Here is a 25,219-nt window from a genome sequence, read left to right on the forward strand (position 1 = left end):
GGGCCAACAAGTGCTAAGCATCTCTGGGAACTCCTTCAAGACTGTTGGAAGACCATTTCAGGTGACTACCTCTTGAAGCTCATCAAGAGAATGCCAAGAGTGTGCAAAGCAGTAATCAAAGCAAAAGGTGGCTACTTTGAAGAACCTAGAATATGACATATTTTCAGTTGTTTCACACTTTTTTGTTATGTATATAATTCCACGTGTGTTAATTCATAGTTTTGATGCCTTCAGTGTGAATCTACAATTTTCATAGTCATGAAAATAAAGAAAACTCTTTGAATGAGAAGGTGTGTCCAAACTTTTGGTCTGTACTGTATATATATATATATATATATATATATGTAAATGAGGCAACTAACGTTTCCGGAGCCCAGCCATGCCCACTGTGAAGGAGCCCAGCACCGCCCCACATCCTTCGAATCTCCTCCTTGCTCCCCGACGTCACAAAGCTAGAGCGCACTCACAGGGTTGGCATAGTGTTCCTTTCCTGTGCGGGCATCAGCTTCAGGAAATGAATTGTGCATCGCGAGATTGCGACGCTTTAGCTTTGTGACGTCGGGGAGCAAGGAGGAGATTCGGAGGATACGGGTGGTGCTGGGCTCCTTCACAAAAAAAATCCAAAATTTTAAAAAATTTGGAAACATTAGCAATTTTCTAAATTTATCTGCTTTTAAGACAGATAGTGATACCTTATAAAATAGTTATTACTTTACATTTCCCATAGGTCTACTTTATGTTGGCATCTTTTGGTCTGTACTGTAGATAAAGTATTAAAGGGGTTGCCTGGGTCCAGAGCTGAACCCGGACATACCTACATTTTCACCCAGACAGCCCCCCTTAGTTGATGTTCTCCTTTGTCCTGCGCTAAATCGCGCACGGCAAAGGCAAAGGCATTTTCAGGAGTTCTGGTGCTCTCCATGGGGCTGCCAGGAAGCCCGGTGACATCACCGGCTCTGATGGGCATGCTTTAGCGCTGCCCTAGCCATTTTTCTGGCAAGGGCAGCGCTAAAGCCCGCGTATCAGTGCTGGTGACATCACCGGGCTTCCTGGCAGCCCCATGGAGAGCACGGTTTGGCACCGGAACTCCTGAAAATGCCTTTGCCCTGCGTAATTTAGCGCTTGACAAAGGAGAGCATTGGAGCATGAACTGCTCCAATGCTGAAAGTCAGGGGGACTGCCCTGTCCCAGAAGATTGGAAATTAGCAAATGTTGTGCCCACCGCTTATCTAGACTTTAGTAAGGCTTTTGATACTGTCCAACATAGAAGGCTTATCAATAAATTGCAGTCTTTGGGCTTGGACTCCTATATTGTTGAATGGATTAGGCAGTGGCTGAGGGACAGACAACAGAGGGTTGTAGTCAATGGAGTATATTCAGACCATGGTCTTGTTACCAGTGGGGTACCTCAGGGATCTGTTCTGGGACCCATATTGTTTAATATCTTTATCAGCGAAATTGCAGAAGGCCTCGATGGTAAGGTGTGTCTTTTTGCTGATGACACAAAGATTTGTAACAGGGTTGATGTTCCTGGAGGGATACACCAAATGAAAAAGGATTTAGGAAAACTAGAGGAATGGTCAAAAATCTGGCAACTAAAATTTAATGTTGATAAGTGCAAGATAATGCGCCTGGGTATGTAGGTATGTCCGAGTTCAGCTCTGAACCCGGACAACCCCTTTAATACTTTATCTCCTTTTATGATTCACTCCAGATTTTGACTTACAAAACTGCATCAAGAAACTTTAATGCGCAGTTGTATATTTGTTACTTTGTCCCATTTACTTTTTTATTTTTACAATATGTTTACGTGTGGGAGCATAAGTAAAAGGTTGATGAAACAGAATATAGCCTTCAATATAGAAGTTTTTGTTAAAAAAAAACCTCATAAAATATAATCCAACTAACTCCTGTTGTGTCCTAATTTGACATGGGTCCATTAATAAAAGACTATAAAAAATGAACCAATATATACTATCATAGGAATTAATTGGTTCCATAGCACAATGTACTTCCAAATAACATGATGACCTAGTCATTAAAAATCTCCCTTAGCTAAACCACATTTGTACAGTTTTCTGGCTTACCTTGGCAGCAATTCTAGGTTATTTTTGTATATAGAGAACATTTTGTTATTGTGACACTAATTACTGAGAACATTATCATTAAAGCAACAGTTTGTGAAGAACAATATTTATTGACTTTAAACAAAAAAGCCATATTCTCTTTATAAAAAATAGAAATACATCCAAATCACTATTGGCTATAAAATCTTATAATCTAAAAACAGCCTTTTTTAAGTATACTGTATATATTTAAATAATAAAAAAAAGGTATGAAATGAGCTCTTGACAAGCTCTGCCGCTAATACTACCAGATTTAAGATAGCTATCTTATAAGTCAATGTTCAACCTTTTAACAGGTTATGAGACATGACTTGGATAATAAATCAGCCAGCATCTTATCATCAGACAGCTGTTTCGGGGTGATTGCCCCTCATCAATGCAGAGCAGAGAGTACTGGCTTAACTGGGTGAGAGGCTTTCGTACATCTGGTAATATGAAAGGGAAAGTTTGTTAAAAGCTCATTTGCATACCTTCTTCCAAAAATTCCCCAAAAACATTGACTGGCCTGTACGTCTCCTCAAGCTGTTTAAGGCACTCTCTATAAGGAGATATTAGAAACATAGAAACATAGAATGTGTCGGCAGATAAGAACCATTTGGCCCATCTAGTCTGCCCAATATACTGAATACTATGAATAGCCTTTGGCCCTATCTTATATGAAGGATGCCCTTATGCCTAGTACATGCATGCTTAAACTCCTTCACTGTATTTGCAGCTACCACTTCTGCAGGAAGGCTATTCCATGCATCCACTACTCTCTCAGTAAAGTAATACTTCCTGATACTACTTTAAAACTTTTGCCCCTCTAATTTAAATCTATGTCCTCTTGTAGCAGTTTTTCTTCTTTTAAATATTCTCTCCCCTTTTACCTTGTTGATTCCCTTTATGTATTTAAAAGTTTCTATCATATCCTCTCTGTCTAGTCTTTCTTCCAAGCTATACATGTTAAGGTCCTTTATTCTTTCCTGGTAAGTTTTATCCTGCAACCCATGTACTAGTTTAGTAGCTCTTCTCTGAACTCTCTCCAACGTATCAATATCCTTCTGGAGATATGGTCTCCAGTACTGAGCACAATACTCCAAATGAGGTCTCACTAGTGCTCTGTAGAGCGGCATGAGCACCTCCCTCTTTCTACTTGTAATGCCTCTCCCTATACACCCAAGCATCCTGCTAGCATTTCTTGCTGCTCTATGACATTGTCTGCCTACCTTTAAGTCTTCTGAAATAATGACCCCTAAATCCCTTTCCTCAGATACTGAGGTTAGGACTGTATCTATTTTTTTTATTTATTCTGCTCTTGGGTTTTTACGCCCCAGGCACATTATCTTGCACTTATCAACATTAAATTTTAGTTGCCAGATTTTTGACCATTCCTCTAGTTTTCCTAAATCCTTTTTCATTTGGTGTATCCCTCCAGGAACATCAACCCTGTTACAAATCTTTGTGTCATCAGCAAAAAGACACACCTTACCATCGAGGCCTTCTGCAATTTCGCTGATAAAGATATTAAACAATATGGGTCCCAGAACAGATCCCTGAGGTACCCCACTGGTAACAAGACCATGGTCTGAATATACTCCATTGACTACAACCCTCAGCCACTGCCTAATCCATTCAACAATATGGGAGTCCAAGCCCAAAGACTGCAATTTATTGATAAGCCTTCTATGTTGGACAGTATCAAAAGCCTTACTAAAGTCTAGATAAGCGGTGGGCACAACATTTGCTAATTTCCAATCTTCTGGGACAACTCCTGTTGCCAGTGATTGGTTAAATAAATCTGTTAATGGTTTTGCTAGTTCACCGCTGAGCTCTTTTAATAGCTTTGGGTGTATCCCATCAGGCCCGTGTGACTTATTTGTATTAATTTTAGACAGTTGACTTAGAACCTCTTCCTCTGTAAAGACACATGCATCAAAAGATTCATTAGTTTTCTTTCCTAACTGAGGTCCTCCTCCTTTATTTTCCTTTGTAAAAACTGAACAGAAGTATTCATTGAGGCAGTCAGCTAGTTTTTTATCTTCTTCCATATACCTTCCTTCTTTTGTTTTTAATTTGGTAATTCCTTGTTTTAGTTTCCTTTTTTTTCATTTATGTATCGGAAGAATGCCTTTATCGCCTTTTTTCCCTGACTGAGCTAATTTCTCTTCTGCCTGTGCTTTAGAAGCCTAATCTTATAAATTTGCCTGTCATCCTCGTTTTTTTTTTTTTTTTTTTTTTTTTTTACAATTCCTAAATGCTATCTTTTTGTTTTTAATCATTTTGGCCACTTCTGCTGAGTACCACAGTGGTCTCTTCCTTTTTTGCTTTTACTGACAAGCCTGACGCAATTTTCTATTGCCTTCAATAGTGCCACTTTTAAGTAGTCCCATTTCTCCTGGACTCCAATGAAACTGTTCCAATCTGATAGGGACTCGTATACCACTAATCTAATTTTAGAAAAGTCTGTTTTTCTAAAATCTAAAACTTTTGTTTTTGTGTCGTGTGACTCTGTGTGTGGAAGTCACTGTACTTATAGTAAACCACACTGACTGGTTGGATCCTCAACTACTTGCTGTAGAGATAATCCCAGTAGGGAATTTAGAATATCTGTACTCCTGGCAGAACTACCTATTTTGGTTTTCCAGTTTACATCAGGAAAATTGAAGTCTCCCATAATGATAACTTCCCTCTTCAATGTCATTTTAGCTATTTCCTCAACTAGTAGATCATCTAATTCTTTGATTTGGCTAGGATGTCTATATATCACACCGACACGAGTTACCTTATGATTATCAAGCTGCAAGGAACCCAAACTGACTCTAAATTGTTCTCGCTAACTTGTATCAAATTAGATTTTATGCCATCTTTCACATACAGGGCCACCCCTCCCCCCTTCTTGCCTTCTCTGTCTTTCCTGTATAGCGAGAACCCTGGTATTGTTATATCCCAGTCATTACTCCCATTGAACCACGTCTCAGTAACAGCCACTACATCTATATTCTCAGATGCCATTATAGCCTCAAGTTCATTGATCTTATTCCCTAAACTGCGAGCATTTGTAGACAAGAATCTGAGCTTGTCATTTCTTAATCTTTGTGCTACTGGCATCTTCTGGCATTGTTCCGGGGGGCAGTAAGACTGCTGGATTATCACTCTTTTGCCCCCCTTTCCTAGTTTAAATGCTCCTTAGCAAATACCTTGAGAGAAAGATGCAAACCATCTTTCCTGTACAGTTCTTTTCCATTCCAACAAGAGCTAACATGAGACACAAAGCCAAACCCTTGGTTCTGACACCATTCACCAAGCCATACATTGAATTCCTTAATGCGCATCTTCCTGTCATGCTGAAGGTTATGCACAGGCAAAACTGCAGAGAATGAAATAGTTGATGCAACCTCCCGTATATCCTTTCCAAGTGTGTGAGAAGCTTCTTTCACCTTTGAGACCTCATTGCAAGCCAGATCATTTGTCCCAAGTTGGACAATAACATCAATCTCCCTTTCCTGCTTTGCTTGCCTAACAATATTAAGGATCCGTCATCTATCCCTGCTAGCGGTAGCACCAGGGAGACATCTCACAACACCATTCTCCTCAAACTTCACACCTCTTATGATGGAATCGCCCATCAACAGCTGCTTACTATCAGTCCTCACCTTCTCTTTTTTGTCTTTGGCTGCAGTCTTGCATACTTTAGGCATGGGAGATGATTGTTCCTCACCCACTGTGCTTGAGCCATCCTCCATTTTGCTCTTGCACTCTGAAAGTGCTGCAAATGAATTATGGAGAGCCACAGACTGTGGGACATGTCTTCTATCCACAACTCTAAGTCTACCAGAACCTGCAGTAACCCATCTTCCATTTCTAGGGGGCCTCTGTGGCAGTGGCATTGCAACGTTCTCAGCCTGAGTTTGTTTAACGGTTAATTTACAAATATCATATTTCAAAAAGGCAATTTCCTGCTGCATTATGGAGAGCTGTCTACAGATCAGACAGTATCCAAACCTCCGAAGAGTGGAACCGGAAATAAAAGCACAACAATTCCTGCACAGAACCAGGTCTGCCATTGTAAAGAGGGGAAAGATTTTAAACAAACAAATCTTACTTATTTAGATTGTATCCACCTCCAGATTACCTCCTGAGTATCTCCTGAATATCTCTAATGCTCTTATAAAATCAGCACTTGGAAAATTCAGCAAGCTATTGTCTCTCAAATTGTTAAAGGGCTTCTGTCAGGAACATGGTTATTAAACTGGCTGACTTTAGACATGTGCTAACGTCAGCTGAAGCTAACAGTCTGTGTCCCTTCTTTCTATGTGCCTCCATTGATGTGAAAATGAACTTTTATTTTTTGCAAATGAGCAGCTAGGAGCAATGGGGGTGTTGTCCCTAATCCTAGAGTCTCTGTTCTCCCTCCTCTGGCCATGCCCTCATCATGTTGATTGAAAGGGCCAGAATGGATGATATGAACACTACCTGGCCCTGTCAATCACGATGTTGCTCTGCTCTGTACTGATAAGAGGCAATCACCCTGACAAAGCTGTCTACAGATGAGATGCAGGCTTATTTAATATCTATGCCATGTTTTAAGGCCTCTTATAAGGTCAAACATTGACTTATAGGATAGCTGCCTTACATCTGGTAGCATTGGAGGCAGAGCATGCTAAGAGCTCATTTGCATACCTCTTCCCAGAATTCCAGAGGAGCATTGTCTGTAAGACTCCTCGCATCATTTACACTCTGCACTCTAGATAAGAAGATATTATATTTTCTATATCGTTTTTATTTATTGATGCTATTTATTATGCTGTACAATGTCACTTTCCTTATGGTTCTTCAGGCAGCACACATAAAGGGTTAATGTCTTGCTCATCCTGTCTAGGACAGAAGATAAGTCATTAGAAAATCAGACTAATTAGTCCCCTAAATAGGAGTGCACACCCACTTGGCAGATGTCTTTTTTTCTTCTGTCTAGGACAATGAAGCTCACACATGCAGAGGCTTCTACTGCTGTGAAGGCCAGTATGGTAGCTAAGCCTGATATTATAGAGCTGGAAGTGGTTTCCAGAGTATCATGTATCATATGAGGTGCTGGAAGTGTGTCCAGAGTTAGGCTACTTTCACACTAGCATTAAACTTTTCCGGTATTGACTTCTGTCATAGGGGCTCAATACCGGGGAAAAAAAACGCATAATTTTTGTCCTAATGCATTTTGATTGGAAAGCAATCCATTCAGTATGCATCAGGATGTCTTCCATTCCATCCCTTTTACGCATGCTGTGGTATTTTCTCTGGCCAAAATTACGGAACACTTGCCGGATTGCCGGATCTGGCATTAATTTCTATTGAAATGTATTAATGCTGGATCCGGTACCAAGTGTTCAGGAAATTGCCGGATTGAGGGATACGGTTTTCCAGTCTGCGCATGCGCAGACCTTTAAAAATGTGAAAAAAAATATCGTATCCGTTTTTCCGGATGACACCGGAGAGACGGATCCGGTATTTCAATGCATTTGTCAGCCGGATCCGAATCCAGATCCAGAAACAAATCATATCCGTTTGCATGGATTTCCGGATCCGGCAGGCAGCTCTGGCAATGGAACTGCCTGCCGGAATCCAACAACGCTAGTGTGAAAGTACACTCATATGCATGTTATAGAGCTGGAGGTGTGCTCCAGAATTAACTGCATGACATGACTGAACTGGAAGTGGTTTCCAAAGTTACATGCATGTTATAGAGCTGGAGGTGTGCTCCAGAATTAACTGCATGACATGACTGAACTGGAAGTGGTTTCTAGAGTAAGGCTTCGTTCACATCACCATTCAGCCATTCTGTTCTCCTGCCCCATTTAGGGGCTGGAAAACGGAAAAGACGGATTCTGCACATACCGTATTTTTCGCCCTATAATACGCACCGGCCCATAAGACGCACCTAGGTTTTTGAGGAGGAAAATAAGAAAAATAATTATTTATAACCAAAAGGTGTGCTTTTGGTGGGTTTTGAACTAATGGTGGTCTGTGCATGACACTACTATGGGGGATCTGTGGATGGTACTGTTATAGGGGGGATCTATGGTGACACTGTTATGGGGGGATCTGTGGATGGCACTATTATGGGGGATCTGCTGATGGCACTATTATGGGGGGGATCTGCTGTGGCACTGTTATGGGGGGGATCTGAGGGGGCACTGTTATGGGGGGTGATCTGTGGATGGCACTGTTATGGGGGGTGATCTGTGGATGGCACTGTTATGGGGGGGTGATCTGTGGATGGCACTGTTATGGGGGGGTGATCTGTGCATGGCACTGTTATGGAGGGGGATCTGCGGATGGCACTGTTATGGGGGGTGGATCTGTGGATGGCACTGCTATATATGTGTCACCCACAGATCCCCCACTCCATAGCAGTGCCATCCACACATCCCCCACCCCATAATAGTGGCATCCACAGATCACCACCCCCATAAGAGTGCCATCCACAGATCACCCCCCCATAACAGTGCCATCCACAGATCCCCCCCATAACAGTGCCAGCCACAGATCTCCCCCCCATAACAGTGCCATCAACATATCCCCCACCCCATAATAGTGGCATCCACAAATGCCCTAATAAAGTAGGCGGCGCAGGCACATGACGTCAGTGAGTTCCGGCCGGCCGCCAGCCCTGCTCTGCCTGTTACAGGACATTTAGTAAGTAGTATTAGTCCAGCAATTATGGATAGGGTAATTATACGATGGGTAAAAAGGTAAATAATATTAAGGTCCAGCTAAGAAATTAACCCTCATAAAGAAAATTATACTTTTAATAATAATTATACAAAAATGACGTACACTGTTTACCTATTGTAGGTAAATCCACAAGAAGGCTGGGTAGGCTAGTTATGGGTGGAGAGACTCTCCCTATAATACACACCCTAAAGCTATACCCTCTGCCCAGGGACGGCCCCTGATGGTGGGGACTCCCTGTCCTCGAGCCTTGGCTAGAAACTTCTATAACACCCTAATTTTGTGTCAGCTGGTAGTTTAGAGCCTAAAAGTGGACTCCTACATGGACAGATGGACAAGACAAACACAAAAAAGTGCCCAATGTATACAGCCCTGATGATGTAAAAACAAGAGGTACACGGTGCACTTAACTAACTACTAAAAGACACCCTATTATGATAGTATTTGATATCACAAACAAATTATACAGTAAACCCCAACGCGTTTCCCCCACGGTGTGGGATCATCAGGGGGTAAATGAATCTATATATTTAAATAGATGATAAAACAAAAACGAAAACAGAACGGACGGGGACCCATGTTATAATGAGGCCTCCGTAAGGCGGGTGTTGATCACCGTTTGAGGTATAATGGTGTCAATTCACATATAATAATTAAAATGGACCAGATGATATTCCTAGGAGGAGGAGGAGGAGGCAAATCAAGTATCGCATCCCCAGATTGTGTAAACAGTTGTTTCATACGATCAGAGACTCAAGGTAGGTTTCTGTGGAAAGAAAGATATATACACATGTATTTATGCAGTAAGGCCAACAATAGCTATTAAATAGCTGATGAGTAAACACCACCAATTCGATCCCCAGATAAGGAGACAACTCACTGTGTCTGGGGGGTACTTGGTGTAAATCTGAATGCAGTATATAACGCAATGAAGCCACACGGACCAGCATAGATTTTATAGTTTCCAACAGGACGAGCATCTACGTGTAATTGATAAGTGCAACTGAAACATGAAAACATATGGATTTACTAGTATATGCACAGAAAAACCAACACTTGGGACCACAACCTTTCGGAACCCAAAGGTATAAAAACAGAGCTACCTCAGATACGTCAATCATTAGGTAGACACCTGCCAGAAATAGATGGCTTGTTGATTACGGTCACCTATATAACAAAAGACGTACATAAAGAAATAGGTATATCCTGACCTTGTGGCCAAAGTGTCCAGAGAGTACTCACGGTCAGGGCCTGTTGCGGCACTTCCTCCAATGTTAATCCTCCTAGGGTCCAATGCTTTACCTATCTGTCCATCCCCACCTTATAAGCGTCATCCTAATTGGTCCCAGGTGGCTACCACATGGACCAGATTGTGGCTACCACTTACAGGACAGATATTCAGTATGGGCGTGCGTTCCACTGTGGAACGCACGCCACAGCGTCACCTTCCGGTAGGTACTGCCGTTCAAGAAGCCGCAAATGAGTGTGGGTGTGCGTTCCACCATGGAACGTACGATAGAGCGCTAACTTCCGGCAGGGCCTCCGGTCAGGTGAGATCATGATGCAAATCAGTTAGTTCCGGAAGGCATCGCACATCCGGTCGTTGGACCGCAACTGACTTCCTGTCTCCCATATGCTTTGTTAGGTCCAAGAGATGGATTAAAGAGCGTTAAGCTATCAAACAGTGGCTTATAGAAAAAGATATTCAAGGGGATAGGATTAGGATATTTTTAATTTATTACTTAGATCACTCAGCATAGGTCCAAAGTATATTTATATGAACGCAAGATGGCGTGACACTTATAGTGGATCACGATCCATATATGACGAACGTGATCATGAAGCCAGAGTCTGGGGACCAAGTTAGGGGGAGGCCAGGTGGTGGGGGGAGGAAAACCAGAAATACAAAAGAGATGGTCATAGTAATCGATACACACTAACCCCAAAATGATAAATCAGGGGAAAGTAGACACATAAACAATGAATTCATTGTTTACGATGCTTAATAATTCGGTGCTTTACGCACCAGGCCCAGTTTTGGGGGCAATACATTCACTAAAGCCTCAAAAGCTAAGAGGGATATGAAGGGGAGGGAAGAAAGGAAGGGGATGAAGGGGAGTTGGGAATGTAGAATAGGGATATCCCACGGACATGTCAAAGGGCCAATCAGTAGAATTGATGTTAGTAAGTTAAAATGAAAAGGGAAAAAGTGCCCAGGGGTAGACCAACGGATCCGGTAACAGGGGAACAAATAAAGGGTGGTCTACAGACAAGATGGTCTGTAGGAGATAAATGGAGGGTGAGCAGCCCAATATATAGAGGTCAAAGGAAACATGAAAAAGTTAGTCTTTCATTAAGACCACAGGGGGACTGGGACCGGAGTCTATGGATCCATTCACTCTCCTTCTGCAGGATCCTCCTGTCCCAGTCACCCCCGCGTGGAGATGGGGGTACCAGTTCAAGCACTGTAAATTGAAGTGACCTGGGGTCACCCCCGTGGAGATCATTGACGTGGGTGGCAACAGGTGTTGCTTCCTTGTTATTTACGTCATTGACGTGCTCCAAAACCCTCCTTCTCAACTCCCTCACTGTCTTTCCGATGTAGTCCATGGGGCGTGAACATTGACAGAGATAGACCACACCTTTGGATCTACAATTAATAAAGTCCCGAACGTGGAACGTCTGCCCCGTCACCGAACAGGTGATGATTTTGGCAGTGGACAGATAATCACAGGCTTTGCAGCTGCCACACTTGTAGATGCCAACGGGTTTTCAGTCTAGCCAGGTGCCCGTTTTGGCGGGTGGTATAAAGTGGCTGCATACTAACCGATCTTTTAGACTCCTGCCTCGTCTGTAAGAAACAGCAGGATGTTCAGTAACTATCTCTGAGAGGTCAGGGTCCATTCTAAGGATCGGCCAGTATTTACTCAATACTTTTTTGACATCATGATTTGCTGCATCAAAGTTGGAAATGATTCTAGTCGGTTGGGGGCAGTCAGCTGTCCTGCTTTTGGGGATTAATAGGTCAGTTAGGTCCCTGGTCAATGCATGTTTGAAAGCATCCCTCAACACCGGTTGTGGGTAACCTCTGGCCCTAAATCTGTCCTGCAGAGCCCTAGCCTCACTGAAGAAGGACTCCTCACTGGAGCAGTTCCTTCTCATCGGGATATATTGACCCTTTGGAATACCCCGTTTGAGGGGGACCGGGTGGTAACTACTCCAGTGTAGCAAGGAGTTAGTAGCTGTTGTCTTCCTATATATGTTCGTCGATAACTTGTCCCCAATCTTGGTTACTCTCACGTCTAAGAAGGTGATACTGGATGAATTATATTCAGAGGTGAACCGGAGGCCTATCTCGTTTTTATTAAGATCAGAGACAAACCTCTTAAACTCTGCTGGTTCCCCCTTCCAGACAACAAATACGTCGTCAATGAATCGGGTCCAGCACTGAATGTTACTGGACCACCAGACGACGTGATCGGGAAAGACATGTGTGTCCTCCCACCAGCCCAGGAAGAGGTTGGCATAAGTAGGGGTACAAGGACTGCCCATTGCCATCCCCCTGAGCTGGTGGTAGAATCTTGAATTGTACAGGAAGAAGTTATGGGTCAGGGTAAACTCCAATAGCTTTAAGATAAATCCATTGTGTGAGCCATATTGTATTCCCCTAGTGCGTAGGAAATACTCTATGGCTCTAAGCCTACATTGGTGGAGGATGGTGCTATATATTGATTCAACGTCAATGCTCCCCAAGATACAGTCTGGGTCAAGGTTAAGAGTGTCAATTTTGTTGAGGAAGTCCATTGTGTCCCTCGTGTAGGCAGGGAGGGACACAACTAACTCCCTCAACACCCAATCCAGGTACACCCCACAATTCTGGGTCAAAGAGTTGACCCCCGAGACAATGGGGCGACCCTTTAGCGGGGTGGTCCCCTTGTGAATCTTGGGGAGCCCATAAAAGGTTGCTATCAGGGGCTTAGATGGCAGTAGGAAATCAAATTCAGGTATACTGATAACCTTATCATTAAGGCCGATTAGCAGTATCTGTTTCAGATCAGCTAAGAAGGACTGGGTTGGATTAGAGGGTAGGATCCTATAGCCCTCTTTATCCTTCAGGAGATCCAGGCACATACGCATATACGAATCACAGTCAAGGACAACTAAATTGCCCCCCTTATCGGATGGTTTAATTACAATAGTGTGATCCTTTTCAAGCGACCTTAGTGCCTGCATCTCCATCGGGGAAAGGTTGAAGGACTTTGGGCCTATCCGTTCAAGTTGTTCCAGATCGTTAATAACCATCTGTAAAAAGATGTCCACATGTTCGTAGTTTGCCGGGGGTGGCATTCTTTTGCTTTTGGGTTTCTATATATAATCTATATATTTTAATAGATGATAAAACAAAAACGAAAACAGAACGGGCGGGGACCCATGTTATAATAAGGCCTCCGTAAGGCGGGTGTTGATCATCGTTCGAGGTATAATGGTGTCAATTCACATATAATAATTAAAATGGACGAGATAATATTCCTAGGAGGAGGAGGAGGCAAATCAAGTATCGCAACCCCAGATTGTGTAAACAGTTGTTTCATACGATTAGAGACTCAAGGTAGGTTTCTGTGGAAAGAAAGATATACAGACGTGGACAAAATTGTTGGTACCCTTTGGTCAATGAAAGAAAAAGTCACAATGGTCACAGAAATAACTTTAATCTGACAAAAGTAATAATAAATTAAAATTCTATAAATGTTAACCAATGAAAGTCAGACATTGTTTTTCAACCATGCTTCAACAGAATTATGTAAAAAAATAAACTCATGAAACAGGCATGGACAAAAATGATGGTACCCCTAGAAAACACAGAACATAATGTGACCAAAGGGACATGTTAATTCAAGGTGTGTCCACTAATTAGCATCACAGGTGTCTACAACCTTGTAATCAGCCATTGGGCCTATATATATGGCTCCAGGTAATCACTGTGTTGTTTGGTGATATGGTGTGTACCACACTCGACATGGACCAGAGGAAGCAAAGGAAAGAGCTGTCTCAAGAGATCAGAAAGAAAATTATAGACAAGCATGTTAAAGGTAAAGGCTATAAGACCATCTCCAAGCAACTAGATGTTCCTGTGAGTACAGTTGCACATATTATTCATAAGTTTAAGATCCATGGGACTGTAGCCAACCTCCCTGGACGTGGCCGCAGGAGGAAAATTGATGACAAATCTAAGAGACGGATAATCCGAATGGTAACAAAAGAGCCTAGAAAGACTTCTAAAGAGATTCAAGGTGAACTTCATGCTCAAGGAACATCAGTGTCAGATCGCACCATCCGTCGTTGTTTGAGCCAAAGTGGACTACATGGGAGACGACCAAGGAGGACACCATTGTTGAAAACGAATCATAAAAAAGCAAGACTGGAATATGCCAAACTACATGTTGACAAGCCACAAAGCTTCTGGGAGAATGTCCTGTGGACAGATGAGACAAAAATCGAAGTTTTTGCCAAGGCACATCAGCTGTATGTTCACAGACGAAAAAATGAAGCATATCAAGAAAAGAACACTGTCCCTACTGTGAAACATGGAGGAGGCTCTGTTATGTTCTGGGGCTGCTTTGCTGCGTCTGGCACAGGGTGTCTTGAATCTGTGCAGGGTACAATGAAATCTCAAGACTATCAAGGAATTCTAGAGAGAAATGTACTAGCCAGTGTCAGAAAGCTTGGTCTCAGTCGCAGGTCATGGGTCTTGCAACAGGACAATGACCCAAAACACACCGCTAAAAACACCCAAGAATGGCTAAGAGGAAAAAATTGGACTATTCTAAAGTGGCCTTCTATGAGCCCTGACCTCAATCCTATTGAGCATCTTTGGAAGGAGCTGAAACATGCAGTCTGGAAAAGGCACCCTTCAAACCGGACACAACTGGAGCAGTTTGCTCATGAGGAGTGGGCCAAAATACCTGCTGAGAGGTGCAGATGTCTCATTGACAGTTACAGGAAGCGTTTGATTGCAGTGATTGCCTCAAAAGGTTGCGCAACAAAATATTAAGTTAGGGGTACCATCATTTTTGTCCATGCCTGTTTCATGAGTTTATTTTTTTACATAATTCTGTTGAAGCATGGTTGAAAAACAATGTCTGACTTTCATTGGTTAACATTTATAGAATTTTAATTTATTATTACTTTTGTCAGATTAAAGTTATTTCTGTGACCATTGTGACTTTTTCTTTCATTGACCAAAGGGTACCAACAATTTTGTCCACGTCTGTATATACACATGTATTTATGCAGTAAGGCCAACAATAGCTATTAAATAGCTGATGAGTTGTCACGAGGGTGTCAAGAACCACGCCTGACTCCGTTATACCCGGGGTCAGGAAGTTGCAGCGGTTGGCTGCGCGCTCTATGTAGTAAGATAGGGCTGTCTCCTTATGGTAGCTTTCTGGGTTTGCTTTGCAACCCTTTTTGGCTCACTCAGGGATCCGTAGCTCCTTCTCCTCAGCTGTTCCTTGTCCAGCACTCCCAACCTCCTTATATTCCCCTCTCACACTTCTCTGGTTGCCAGATATAGAGCTTCCTGCCTGGACTTCTATACTGACCCACTGGAGCTGTGTTGCTGCGTTCTCTGGTTTGGTTGATGGTCCAGAACGTTTCCCTCCGGATCCCTGTTGGACCTTTGTGGTCTGCTGTGGTCGCCCACCTGGGTTTATGTGTTTGTCTGTATTGTCTGTCCTCTCCCTGGTGTTTTTCCTCTTAGTGTCAGTGGTGCGGACTAGCGATCCCACCGGCCCGTTCACTATCTAGGGCTCATTTTAGGGAAAGCCAGGGTTTAGGCACGTGATCGCCGCACGGGTGAGGAACCCGTCTAGGGACGTCAGGGCAGTCAGGTGCCAGCCGCTTTCCCTTTTCCCTCCCTGTGCGTGACGCCGGTCATTACATGAGTAAACACCACCAATTCGATCCCCAGATAAGGAGACAACTCACTGTGTCCGGGGGGTACTTGGTGTAAATCTGAATGCAGTATATAATGCAATGGAGCCACACAGGTCATGGACCAGCATAGATTTTATGGTGTCCAACAGGATGAGCATCCACGTGTAATTGATAAGTGCAGCTGAAACATGAAAACATATGGATTTACTAGTATATGCACAGAAAAACCAACCCTTGGGACCACAACCTTTCGGAACCCAAAAGTATAAAAACAGAGCTACCTCAGATACGTCACTCATTAGGTAGACACCTGCCAGAAATAGATGGCTTGTTGATTACGGTCACCTATATAACAAAAGACGTACATAAAGAAATAGGTATATCCTGACCTTGTGGCCAAAGTGTCCAGAGAGTACTCACGGTCAGGGCCTGTTGCGGCGCTTCCTCCAATGTTAATCCTCCTAGGGTCCAATGCTTTACCTATCTGTCCATCCCCACCTTATAAGCGTCATCCTAATTGGTCCCAGGTGGCTACCACATGGACCAGATTGTGGCTACCACTTACAGGACAGATATTCAGTATGGGCGTGCGTTCCATTGTGGAACGCACGCCACAGCGTCACCTTCCGGTAGATACTGCCGTTCAAGAAGCCGCAAATGAGTGTGGGCATGCGTTCCACCATGGAACGCACGATAGAGCGCCAACTTCCGGCAGGGCCTCCGGTCAGGTGAGATCATGATGCAAATCAGTTAGTTCCAGAACGCATCGCACATCCGGTCGTTGGACCGCAACTGACTTCCTGTCTCTCATATGCTTTGTTAGGTCCAAGAGATGGATTAAAGAGCATTAAGCTATCAAACAGTGGCTTATAGAAAAAGATTTTTTTTGAAGCAGCTCTGACTTTCTGAGCACCTGTCATGTTTCCTGAGGTTCTACAATGCCCAGACAGTAGAAAACCCCAACAAATGACCCCATTTCGGAAAGTAGACACCCTAAGGTAAAAGTAGACACCCTAAGGTATTTTGTGATGGGCATAGTGAGTTCATAGAACTTTTTATTTTTTGTCACAAGTTAGCGGAAAATGATGATTATTTTTAATTTTTTTCTTACAAAGTCTCATATTCCACTAACTTGTGACAAAAAAATAAAAACTTTTATGAACTCACTATGCCCATCACAAAATACCTTGGGGTGTCTTCTTTCCAAAATGGGGTCACTTGTGGGGTAGTTATACTGCCCTGGCATTCTAGGGGCCCAGATGTGTGAGAAGAAGTTTGCAATCAAAATGTGAAATCCGAAAGGTGCACTTTGGAATGTGTGCCCCTTTGCCCACCTAGGCTGCAAAAAAGTGTCACACATGTGGTATCGCCGTACTCAGGAGAAGTTGGGGAATGTGTTTTGGGGTGTCATTTTACATATACCCATGCTGGGTGAGAGAAATATCTTGGCAAAAGACAACTTTTCCCATTTTTTTATACAAAGTTGGCATTTGACCAAGATATTTATCTCACCCAATCATGGGTATATGTAAAATGACACCCCAAAACACATTCCCCAACTTCTCCTGAGTACGGCGATACCACATGTGTGACACTTTTTTGCAGCCTAGATGCGCAAAGCGGCCCAAATTCCTTTAGGAGGGCATTTTTAGACATTTGGATCCCAGACTTCTTCTCACGCTTTAGGGGCCCTAAAAAGTCAGGGCAGTATAAATACCCCACATGTGACCCCACTTTGGAAAGAAGACATCCCAAGGTATTCAATGAGGGGCCTGGCGAGTTTATAGAATTTTTTTTTAGTTTTTTATCACAAAGTCTCCCTTTCCGCTAACTTGGGACAAAAATTTAAATCTTTCATGGACTCAATATGCCCCTCACGGAATACCTTGGGGTGTCTTCTTTCCGAAATGGGGTCGCATGTGGGGTATTTATACTGCCCTGGCATTTTAGGGGCCCTAAAGCGTGAGAAGAAGTCTGGAATATAAATGTCTAAAAAACTTTACGCATTTGGATTCTGTGAGGGGTATGGTGAGTTCATGTGAGATTTTATTTTTTGACACAAGTTAGTGGAATATAAGACTTTGTAAGAAAAAAAAAAAAAAAACAATTTCTGCTAACTTGGGCCAAAAAAATGTCTGAATGGAGCCTTACAGGGGGGGTGATCAATGACAGGGAGGTGATCACCCATATAGACTCCCTGATCACCCCCCTGTCATTGATCACCCCCCCTGTCATTGATCACCCCCCTGTAAGGCTCCATTCAGACGTCCGTATGATTTTTACGGATCCATGGATACATGGATCGGATCCGCAAAACACGTACGGACGTCTGAATGGAGCCTTACAGGGGGGTGATCAATGACAAGGGGGTGATCACCCCCCTGTAAGGCTCCATTCAGATGTCCGTATGATTTTTACGGATCCACGGATACATGGATCGGATCCAGAGGTGGTTAATGAAAGCTATTATTATAAAATGTTTAGGCAATAAAGCAGTGAGTGAGTGGTGGGGCCGGAGTACAGTGACTACACCGCCCCACTGCATTTGCATGACACCGGCCCCTCCTCCTTCCCCCGTCCAGCTGATACATTGCAGACTGCGATGTAAAATGGCAGCATTCACCCCATAAGACGCAGGGGCACCCCCCCCCCCCCCACACACACTTTTGGGGGGGAAAAGTGCGTCTTATGGGGCGAAAAATACGGTAACTGAGCCGAACAGAGCCCACGGAACCCATAGACTATAATGGGGTCTGTTAGGTTTCCGCTCAGAAGGGGCAGGAGAACGGAAAGGCTGAACGGTGATGTGACCAAAGCCTTATATGAATGTTATAGAGCTGGAGGTGTGCTCCAGAATTAACTGCATGACATGACTGAACTGGAAGTGGTTTCCAGAGTTAAATGCATGATATAGAGCTGGAGGTGTGCTCCAGAATTAACTGCATGACATTACCATACCTCTGGTAATGCCGGTGCGCATCACTGCAGTTTTTTTTTTTCATTCTAGGCCATGCCTCTAACTCCGTCCAAGGCAAAATTACTGACCCTGTTACAACTGCAGCACCTGGGGATTTATTTTTTTACAGCATCCCCAAAAAAATTTCTTGGGCTTCAATATCCATTTAAATATTAGCACACAAATCATCATGGACAATGTGGGCACATGGATAGGATATGCCCTTGTGAACCGAGAGCAAGGCAGGTGGCTTGGGCTCCGCAACCAGAAAAGAACGCACATGCAGTGGTCAAGTTCAAGAAAAATGCATTTACTACAAGTTAATAAAGGCAAGTTAAAGGGGAAAGAACAGGGAGAAGGACAAGCAAAATACACAGTATAGTATGAACAATTCAAGGCAGTTTCTGCAGTAGTTTCCACTTTTACTATGTTGGTTTCTGTAGTACGAACACTGAATGAACAATATTCCCAAAATGATCCCTAACTGACCCTAACTTCACAGTTGGGTGCGCACCCCCTTTCTAACCGTGGTCCAGGTGGACCACTTACAGTCTGTAGAAGCGCTCACGGTGGGGCCCAATGCCGTTCCTTTCTTTGATGGCGAAGCTTCCTCTCCTCACGTTATCGCAATGTCCGAAACAATGAAATCCTCAGCAGGCAGGGAAACAAATGGATGCACTGGAGTCCAACAGCAAGTATCACTCAGCACACTGACAGTCCTGCATAATCCATATACTGAGGTGCGATGTAAACTGGGGTTTTGCAGTTATTGTCCGGTACTTCAACAGCACTGCGAGTATCTAACTTTGGTGGCAATATTCAGAGCCAAAATGTCGGTTTCACCGATTAGCCACTGAGCACAGTCCCTTCAGCGTGGCTCCACTAAACACTCCGCCTGGATGACATACATACAGCTTGGCTGCACAGGAAAGTTCTCCAGTATCTCCATACACTCTCAGCAAAGACGCCTGTCTTTTCTCTTGCCAAGATGGCTGCTGTTCTCTGTCTTGTCACAGCCTGCTTCTCTTCTCACACACTGCAAAACAGGCAGGCTGACATCATCATTGGGGGAGTGTCACTACAACTCCTTTTACCTTATCTCCTACCTCATCTCATTTGGATCTGGACTCTGTGTCTGTGATCAGGAGGATTCTGAAGACCTTCATTTGCCATGATTATTAAAAGCTGTGCTAGCTCACCTTGAAATGGTTGCACCTAGAGGGGATAAGCCCAAAATGGATGAAAAAAAAAAAAAAAACAGACTCTGGGGTATTTCCTGATAATCGTGTATTTAAGGGATATGGCAGGAGTGTGGTCCCAGCCAGATAGGGAACATTATGTGGGAGCTACATTACAGCAGTGTGTTACTAATCCTACAGTCTCAGCTCAGCAGGGAAACCCCCCTAAAGTAATATCCCAGTGAGAAGACTTTTTTTTCTGTCAGTTGGTTATTCCCTGTCAGGGAACTTCTAGTCAAAGATTGTTTCCCTGCTGAAACATAGTAATTCCTTGTCTATGGCAGAGTGCAAAGCGTCTTTGGCTTCAGTTTTCTAGGGACATAGGGAATAACTCCCCATGAAGTCTCGCTTAGTCACTAAGATTGGGGGTCCATTCACAGAACCATATCCGATTTTGCCGACCACAAGTTGCGAATCCATAGGACACTGAGACCGCCGCATGCATTCTGCTTTTGCAGTTCAGATCATCTTGCCCTATGATGGTAATGCCCATTCTTGTCCACAATACGGACATGGGTGGGACATTTTCTATCTCTTTTCAGGATTGGATGTGCAGATGTGGACGGCACACTTGTGATGTCTGTATTGCTCAGTCCCATGGTAATAATGGGTCTGCATGAGATCTGCAAATAGTGGGATGTGTTGGAAAGAAAAAATAATTTTGTGTGATGGGCCCTGAATGTACCTCTGTGTTCATGTGATCCCCATAGACAGTCTGTGCAGAGGGACTTTCTGTTAGCGCCATTTTGTTCCTCACCAAATTAACTCTATTTAGAATCCATTGTTGTTACAGAGGGGTCTCTTTTCCACAATATACCTCTAGGTCTAGATTAATTCTTGTCATTTTCATTCCAACGATCACCTAAGAGGGGCTCAGAAGAGTCAGATAGAGAAGAGTAAGTTCTAAGTGTTCAGGCTCTCTAAGCACCAGATAGTAGAAATTTGGAAAAGGGAAACATCAAATTTAGGACACCAGGCTTCCAGTGGGAGCAAGATTACAAAACCTTTTCTCAAATTGAGCAAAGATTACGTCAGACACCTTGGATAGAATCTTGTAACCAGGTAAAAAAATAAGGCAACCCTTCACAAAGCCTCATATGGTGGTTGCTTTAGGACTTCACAGGAAAATCTTGACCTCTTTCCCAGGAAATTTCTGGGGTCTTTTCAAGAGTGTATGCAGTGCCAAAGCAACAGGTAAGATGGAGGCTAGATCTGATGTGTCTAAACAAATACCTTTTAGGAAGAAATTCATGATCTAAATCTTTGTTTTGTTATCAACATTCGCCAGCAGGACGATTTTATGGCCATCACTCACAAGAGTTTCTCATCTTCAATTCACTGGCCTTTGGTTTATCGTCTGGTGTTTTTACTAAGTTTTACTTCCAGTGAAACTCCAGTAACTGGTTGCTTAAACTCTCACAAGAGCGGATCCAGAAATCAAGGTGGATGTGAGGTCTAAGGTCCCATCACCAAGTGCCAGTCAGGACCCATTGGAGTAACTAGAAATAACTGGGCCCCACAGCAAATATTTGATCAGGGCTCCCCCAGCAACTTCTATGCAATTCCCCCCCCCCCCTTTTCCGTCTCATGCAACCGCTGCTCCTGTCGCTATTCAAAATTGCTATTAGATCAGGCCAGGCAGCCGATCTGTGTACAAATATATACTTTCCAGGCCTCTTCCATAGAAGCCGTAACATGGGCAGTAGTGTACACTGCAAACCAGCATTGTTTCAGGAAGAAACCAATGTTTATCAAGTCTAGTTCGTCTTGTGGTGATCAAGCCAGAAACACGGGAAGACCTGTCTTGATGGCTTCATCCGAGAAATAATGAACAAGGTAGATTTTTCTGGCCATTCCAATAACTCTGGTCAGGAAGGTTGTTTCGCGGTGAACTTTGCTCGTTCGCGATTCGCCGAATATATGTCGATGTTCGCATGCGCCATATTATTTTGCATTGCTCCGAACTTTGACCCATGACTCATCCATCAGGTGGGACAGAACAGCCAATTGAGACGTTTAAGCACATGGATACACCTCCACCCTTTAACAGAACCCGATCTGGCAGCCATTTTACATTCTGTGTTTTGCATCTGTAGGGAGAGGCTGCTTTGTGGAGCAGGGACAGACTGTTAGGGACACCAAACGCTAGCTAATAGGGCCACAAAAGTCCATTTAGGGACTGGTATAGGTGTGCTATCGATAGGTGTGATATACTGAGGGGTGTGATATACTTATAATATACTTTCTAACATAGAAAGTATATTATAGTGCATTTGTATTGTGCAGCAGTTATGTGCGGTTCGGCTGCGATACCACAGCTATATCGAGGGACAAATGTTATTGGAACAACTATTTGCAATGGGTGTGATACATCTGTTGCCCTCCAGAAAAATTGATTAAGGGGTGCGATATACCTGCTTCCGCAAAATACTGATTAAGGGTTTTAATATACTTGCTTCCACAAAATACTGATTAAGGGATGCGATATATCTGCTTCTACCAAATATTGATTGAGGCCTGCGATACACCGACTTCCACAAAATACTGATTGAGGGATGCAATATACCTGCTTCCACCAAATATTGATTATGGGGTTCTATATACCTGTTTCCACAAAATACTGATTGAGGGGTGCAATATACCTGCTTCTACAAAATACTGATTAAGGGGTTCTATATACCTGCTTCTACAAAAAATTGATTGAGGGGTGCGATATTCCTGCTTTCACAAAATACTGATTGAGGGGTTTGATATATTTGCTTCCACAAAATACAGATTATGGGGTGCGATATACCTGCTTTCACAAAATACTGATTGAGGGATGCGATATACCTGCTTACACAAAATATTAATTCAGGTGTTCTATATACCTGCTTCCACAAAATACTGATTGAGGGGTGCAATATACCTGCTTCCACAAAATGCTGATTGAGGGGTTTGATATACTTGCTTCCACAAAATACAGATTATGGAGTGTGATATACCTGCTTTTACAAAATACTGATTAAGAGGTTCTATATACCTACTTCCACAAAATACTGAATGAGGGGTGCGATATATCGGTTTCCACAAAATACTGATTGAGGGGTTTGATATACTTGCTTCCACAAAATACAGATAATCGAGTGCGATATTCCTGCTTTCACAAAATACTGATTAAGAGGTTCTACATACCTGCTTCCACAAAATACTGATTGAGGGGTTTAATATACTTGCTTCCACAAAATACAGATTATGGGGTGCGATATTCCTGCTTCTACAAAATACTGATTAGGAGGTTCTATATACCTGCTTCCACAAAATACTGATTAAGGGTTTTACTATACTTGCTTCCACAAAATACTGATTGAGGGATGCAATATACCTGCTTCCACAAAATGCTGATTGAGGGGTTTGATATACTTGCTTCCACAAAATACAGATTATGGAGTGTGATATACCTGCTTTTACAAAATACTGATTAAGAGGTTCTATATACCTACTTCCACAAAATACTGATTGAGGGGTGCGATATATCTGCTTCCACAAAATACTGATTGAGGGATTTGATATACTTGCTTCCACAAAATACAGATAATCGAGTGCGATATTCCTGCTTTCACAAAATACTGATTAAGAGGTTCTACATACCTGCTTCCACAAAATACTGATTGAGGGGTTTAATATACTTGCTTCCACAAAATACAGATTATGGGGTGCGATATTCCTGCTTCTACAAAATACTGATTAGGAGGTTCTATATACCTGCTTCCACAAAATACTGATTAAGGGTTTTACTATACTTGCTTCCACAAAATACTGATTGAGGGATGCAATATACCTGCTTCCACCAAATATTGATTCAGGGGTTCTATATACCTGCTTCCACAAAATATTGATTGAGGGATGCGATATACCTGCTTCCACAAAATACTGATTGAGGGGTTTGATATATTTGCTTCCACAAAATACAGATTATGGGGTGCGATATACCTGCTTTCACAAAATACTGATTGAGGGATGCGATATACCTGCTTACACCAAATATTAATTCAGGTGTTCTATATACCTGCTTCCACAAAATACTGATTAAGGGGTGCAATATACCTGCTTCCACAAAATACCGATTGAGGGGTTTGATATACTTGCTTCCACAAAATACAGATTATGGAGTGTGATATACCTGCTTTTACAAAATACTGATTAAGAGGTTCTATATACCTACTTCCACAAAATACTGAATGAGGGGTGCGATATATCGGCTTCCACAAAATACTGATTGAGGGGTTTGATATACTTGCTTCCACAAAATACAGATAATCGAGTGCGATATTCCTGCTTTCACAAAATACTGATTAAGAGGTTCTACATACCTGCTTCCACAAAATACTGATTGAGGGGTTTAATATACTTGCTTCCACAAAATACAGATTATGGGGTGCGATATTCCTGCTTCTACAAAATACTGATTAGGAGGTTCTATATACCTGCTTCCACAAAATACTGATTAAGGGTTTTACTATACTTGCTTCCACAAAATACTGATTGAGGGATGCAATATACCTGCTTCCACCAAATATTGATTCAGGGGTTCTATATACCTGCTTCCACAAAATATTGATTGAGGGATGCGATATACCTGCTTCCACAAAATACTGATTGAGGGGTTTGATATATTTGCTTCCACAAAATACAGATTATGGGGTGCGATATACCTGCTTTCACAAAATACTGATTGAGGGATGCGATATACCTGCTTACACCAAATATTAATTCAGGTGTTCTATATACCTGCTTCCACAAAATACTGATTAAGGGGTGCAATATACCTGCTTCCACAAAATACCGATTGAGGGGTTTGATATACTTGCTTCCACAAAATACAGATTATGGAGTGTGATATACCTGCTTTTACAAAATATTGATTAAGAGGTTCTATATACCTACTTCCACAAAATACTGATTGAGGGGTGCGATATACCTGCTTCCACAAAATACTGATTGAGGGGTTTGATATACTTGCTTCCACAAAATACAGATTATCGAGTGCGATATTCCTGCTTTCACAAAATACTGATTAAGAGGTTCTACATACCTGTCTCCACAAAATACTGATTGAGGGGTTTAATATACTTGCTTCCACAAAATACAGATTATGGGGTGCGATATTCCTGCTTCTACAAAATACTGATTAAGAGGTTCTATATACCTGCTTCCACAAAATACTGATTAAGGGGTTTACTATACTTGCTTCCACAAAATACTGATTGAGGGATGCA

Source organism: Bufo gargarizans, chromosome 2 (genome assembly GCF_014858855.1).
Source record: "Bufo gargarizans isolate SCDJY-AF-19 chromosome 2, ASM1485885v1, whole genome shotgun sequence".
In the NCBI taxonomy this organism is placed as follows: domain Eukaryota; kingdom Metazoa; phylum Chordata; class Amphibia; order Anura; family Bufonidae; genus Bufo; species Bufo gargarizans.